The sequence below is a fragment of the Lepisosteus oculatus genome, chromosome 18, assembly GCF_040954835.1.
Source record: "Lepisosteus oculatus isolate fLepOcu1 chromosome 18, fLepOcu1.hap2, whole genome shotgun sequence".
In the NCBI taxonomy this organism is placed as follows: domain Eukaryota; kingdom Metazoa; phylum Chordata; class Actinopteri; order Semionotiformes; family Lepisosteidae; genus Lepisosteus; species Lepisosteus oculatus.
The window spans coordinates 1,911,784-1,917,783 of NC_090713.1; positions in this window are offsets into that span (position 1 = coordinate 1,911,784).

The following is a 6,000-nucleotide window of genomic DNA, read 5'->3' on the forward strand; positions in this document are numbered from 1 at the left end:
AAACCCATATTGTATGAAACATTCAGTTTTTCATTCCCGTTTTTTCTAACAATTGCATCCATGCTAGGACTACAGTAAACAACACTTTTTACGAAAGTAAATGAAATTGTTCATTAAACAAGACAAATTGTTTTAAATGTATGCAATACGACGACACTAAAAACAACACTGAAACTTTTCATTGAAATACTGGACGAGATTGTGCATATTCAATGGATTTCTCCTGGTGCTTTTTTTCATCAGTCTTTTCATATTCTTGTTCTCTACTCAGGTGTCTCCTGTTCCTTTGGTGATGTCTGCTGTACACACATGGCATCATACACTTGAGCAAAGTGTGATACCACCGTTTGTTCTTCTCCTAAAATAAAGATGAACATTGACAAAAGTCAGAAGCACTCTTTTCTTTGACAGACGAACAAACAATGCAAGAATAACCATACTCTCTGTTCCTTACTCATTTCTACCTACCTGTTTGACCACTTTGTCTGCTTCAGTCAGGACAGGGTGCTGGGGCTGACTCTGAGCAATCTGAGAAGAGCTCTCTGTGATCTTCTCCCCTACAGTGGCTACATTGTACTCTGTTTGAAATCCAGGTATCGCCTCCGGTAAGTTCCTCGGTCCTTTTTGGGACTTGAAAGGGTAGAATCATTTTGTGACTACATTTCATTGTCATGCACTGATATGTTCTGGTTTGTGTTCGATTACTGCAGGCGTTCAAGTACTTTCTTTTTGTTCTAGATTGGCAGTGTTTGAGATGGTAGGAACTTGTCATATTCTCAACTTATTTTCTCTATGAGACTGAATGCTCTGTAAACATACTATTTTAGCAATTCTTAGAAATCTGAAAGCAGTGTTACCTGTATCATTTTTTGTCTTGGTAGTAGTATTGCAGCTCCAACATCAGCACTTAAATAATGGTTTGTGATGTTACTTGTCCTTGGAGTTAGTATACTCCTGAGAAGTCAAGAGAAATCTTACGTAAGCATTAATTATGTTTCACTTTTGAAAGCAAAGTACGTGTCAAGTACTTTGAAGGCATTTGTTGATACTTTTAAGCACTTTCGTTGATTATTATTATCCTTCAATTAGTTATTACAAGTCCAACATTCTTACATGATCTCACTCCATATTCAGAATGTGGGAATACAGTTGTTTTAAGGAAATGCCACTGAATAGATAGTAGCTGCACTCTACAAAGATGAATTTGCTAATTAATCAGTCAGGGACACAGCTTATACTTCAGTAGTCTTAGATCATGTAATGATGATTATTGTACTTTATAACTAGCAAAATCCCCATATTCTGTTCATTGCCCCTTTTTCAGTCATGTGGATTGACTTATGCCTGAAGTGGTTAATTCTCACCTTGACATCTCATAGAACAACTGAATCTCTACCAAGGGTGAATGTGTCCTTCCTCTTAATGTCTAAAAGAAAAGGTTAAAATTCATTGAAGCAAAATGCAACAACCCAAAATGTTGGGGATGTCGTTTCCACAGTTATTTCATATGACAGTGCTTGGAGTGAAACTACATGACCATGGTGAAGAAGTAAAAACACTTTACCTTGTTCCTCCTGACTGATGTCCTTATGCGTGTTTTGCACAGTTGAGCGTTTTGTGTCTTGTCGTCTGTGTAGGCAACAGCCCTCTTCCCTGGGATAGAACTAGATGATATTTAGACACGTTAATTTGACTTCTCCATTGCTCACATTGATGTGGATATGATTATAATGCTCGGTTTTGTGGGCTTCCCAAGAAAACAATAAATCCCTTACTACTTGTTCGAAATGCAGTAGCACAGATCCTAACAAATACAAGAAAGAGAATATCATTCCTGTTTTGAAAAAACTTCACCGGTCACCTGTATTATCTAGGATAAATTTGAAAGTTCTTTTACTTGTTTTTAAAGCTTTAAGCGACCTAGCACGTCTGTACCTTACTGAATGTCTGTCTTCATATGTTCCTATACGTGACCTGAGATCTGCACATACTGGCCTACTGCAAATACCACATGTGAAATGCAGAAAGAGTGGAGAGGCTGCTTTTTGTTTTTATGCTTCTAAATTATGAAACTCACTTCCACTTTTTATTAGGCAGTCAAGCTCGGTACATTGTTTTAAAAAACATTTGAAAATGTTGGTTTTAGTTAAAGTGGTTCTTTGTTCTTTCTATTTCTGTTTCTTTTTTTAGTTCTCTTTAATTGTTCTTATTTTATTACGACTTTCCTAATTTGTATTTATTTAATTGACGTATGTTGCTTTACTTTATTGCTGTATTTTCCTTTACAACTGAAAGTATATCTCTCAATTTTAATATTTTATTTTTACGCTTGCTTTTTAAAGCACCAAAGCACTATTTGTATGAAAGGTGCTCTATAAATAAAGTTTATTATTATTATTTTTAATATTATTATTATACTTTGTTACATTTTTGTTTAGGACAAAGATTCTAGTAGAGATGGCCTCTTTTACCCTGTTCCAAGAAATTGGAAAACTACCTTCAGAATACACTGACAATGACCATCTACTGTCTCCTCTAACTGTGTATTGTCATCATGCATATCTTGTGTATTATTTATTGTAGTTGGTTCTGTCATTCTGTAAAGAAGCCACCTTTCAATGCACTATATAAAATAATGTTTGTTATTATTATTTACATTTTTCATCGTAAAATCTGGCGAAGAGTCTTAAGAGAATATCAAAGAACACGTTGCTCTTACCTTTCCATTCCAAGAAATGCCCTCAGCTCGGATTGCAGAGATTGACCTCTCTGTCTCAAATTCTGAGAAACATAGACTCGATTGAAAAATGACCATTTCCTAAGATTCACATAACATCACCAGTCAATATTTGCCACTTGACATCAATTGAAACCATAGAGTACATGACATTTCCAATCAGTTTTCTTTCAAGGTACAATAGCAATCGCCTTGCCAGAAGAGTTATACTGCGGTAGATAAATATTACAAATGTCAGATACACGCAGAGTTGTTTGGATTACTATGAAAAGATTGTCAAATATATTTATGTTCATTATATTTCTTGGAGTGACAGAGCTAAAGAGAAAAAAAGACTTACCTTTATCTCTGCAGACAGGATCGCAAGGGATTCCCTTATACTGGGTTCCTATATAACAAATAATACATTATTCAAAAAACATGATATTTCTCTGTCCATTGGCAGCATGATTGTTTATCATTACAGTTTTAGTTAGCTTTAATTTTGGAAACCCCAAGTAAACATAGTTTGTGCCTTTCTCTGAACTTTTTGGCATTTCAATTCAGTTGTTTGTAAGCTTATTTTACAGTTGCTAGGTTGATGAAGTTCCTGAACTGTGCAGTATTTCTTTTGGGTTTGGTGCGAATCATATTCTAGCGGTTGGGGGAAAAAAGCACAGGTGCCATCCCACCATTAAACCCTGAAACTTACCTTAGCCGATTCTTCAACTAAACCAGACATGTTAACTAAGTGTTACAGTATGTTTCAAAGTGTGTATTTTAGCAAACACAACTGAAGTTCTGTTGTCTCCTTGGAGACACCTGGAACTGGTGTGATGCTGGTTCTATGACATCATTCGTTCTAAATGTAAATGCAGGTATTGGCACAACATAGTAAATTGATGTAAAGTTATGGATCCATTTATGATTTTCACTCAGTTTGAAAGAGTTCCTGTCGTGTGGTTAAACTTTGTGTTACGGAGGGTTAACTGGGGTTCTGGCTATTAGTTAGGCTTGGTCATTCAGTCATCTGGTTCATGAAATAGGAAGCTAAGAGATCTGTGTTTTAGTTTTACTGTTTGTTTTTGTTCCATAGAATAAGAAATGTTTCATTAATATTAGTAATAGAGTAGCTGTTTCTCTAAACAGTGTGTGTCAGTTTGCACTGCAGGTGTGCCAGGTAGAGACCATTTAAGAACCCAAAAATATGCTGTCATTTACTGCCGTGGCTAATTTCTGTTAACCTTGTCTCTCACTCACTTTGATGAGCAAAATGTTCATACATAAAGCATACATTTCTGATTGGTCAGAAGAAGCTTCTTAACATATAAGATATAAAGAAAGTCAGAAAGTTAGGCACTTAGGTCAGCCTTAGGCAGTTAACCAAGACCATAATCCGATAAGAAGCTATTCCCTTTCATGTTGCTAAATCACATGTAGGATACATGAGTTACACCTCCACTTAAGAGACCTTAAAGAGACCTTGGCCAGCCAGGAGTGTGGAAAACCGTAAAACAGTTCTTGAGGACCTAATTGTTAACTCTTAACAGGCAAAGGTTCCTTCAGTCCTATGAGAAATATTTTAGAATTGAACTAAAGTGTGTTTCCGATACAGGAGCATATGTCTGTCAGGGCCTGTTGGAGAGGCCCTGCGTGAGAACCCCTGGCTGCAGTTCCACATCCCCCTGAAAGTAAATAGAGCCATAAGCATGGAGCTAAGGACACTGCTCCAGGACATGCTGGCTGTCGATCCTGACCAGCGACCAGAAGCCATCCAGCTGAAGAATCAAGTCAGGCAAGCCATGGCACGAGAGAAAACATCTTTGTAGTGACTGATAGCAAGATGTCCGTGACCAAGGGCAATTCGTCTGAGTAAAGTCTGATTTCATTTTTATGTCCCGAAAGGCCACTGCCTTTGTGCTGTAGATTTCTGATTTAGACAGGCATTTCTATGGACAACTTTGACTTTTCTGTGGGTCCAATGAAAATAAGTTTTTTAACGTATTCTTTGTTACAGTTTTCGAAAGTTTAAAGACATTCACTGAGTTGACGATAAAGGAAAAGTTTCATCTTTCACCTCTTGGAAGGTAGGCCGGTCAGAGGTACAATATATGTCTTCATGTCTTCATCCTCCATGTTTGTAACTACAGGTTTCACAGTGTTGAGCTAAGACACAAAAACACCTACAAATGGCAGTTCCAAATGTATAAACCTGGGCTGAAAAAGTGTGTACAGTATATACTCTGTGTAGGTCTGATAAAAGTATTCGAGTCAAAGTGTCATATGGATACAAATTCTCATGATTTTGTATTGTGTGTTTTTTCTCTGTTCTGCTTTATTGAAAGAAATCAGATGCTCTTCCTGAAACTTACCTTAGCTGATTCTTCAGCTAAACCAGACAGACTTCTGAAATTCTCAAATATTATCAAATCTTGTTGGTGCAGAGGTGGTGGAGCCCATTACCAACAGACTCACAGCTGAAATTGCTGTGAAAAGGGCTTCTACCAAATATTAACATGTGGGTGAAAATGTAATATTTCCTTTTTTCCCATTGAAAGTATAACATATGTGGTGTGAGAAAGTGGTGCATGAAACTCTGGCACTGGCGCAACAAACTGAACAAAGTTCAAGGGGGTATACGCTTTCTGTAGACACTTTATTTCCTCTTTTTCCATACTCTAAGAAATGATTTGGGAAACCTGTGGGACACTGGAGGTCATTATACATGAGCCTCTTTCTGCACCTTTTAAGCCATTGAAACCTAGTTGCCTTGTTACAAGGTCTAATATTACAGTAGGTGTGGTTTCCGTCTCCTAATTTCTGAGAATGATCAAATTGGGGAATACGTTGTAGGGCTTACCACTCTTGCACTTCTAAGAAAAGACTATCTCAAATGAAACTCGCTATAGAAAGACATCTTGTTGAAAAATTCTTTATTTTTTGTCATTTCTAAAGAAAAAACATTCATCAAGTCCTTCACAAATGTTTTGTTTGTGACTTTCTCTGTTGTTCCCTTTCACACTCAACTGAACTATGTGTTATGTCTTGTAAACGTAATCAAACATTTCACTTAGGTGTGTGGGTTAACACAAACCCATATTGTATGAAACATTCAGTTTTTCATTCACGTTTTTTCTAACAATTGCATCCATGCTAGGACTACAGTAAACAACACTTTTTACTAAAGTAAATGAAATTGTTCATTAAACAAGACACATTGTTTTAAATGTATGCAATACGACGACACTAAAAACAACACTGAAACTTTTCATTGAAATACTGGA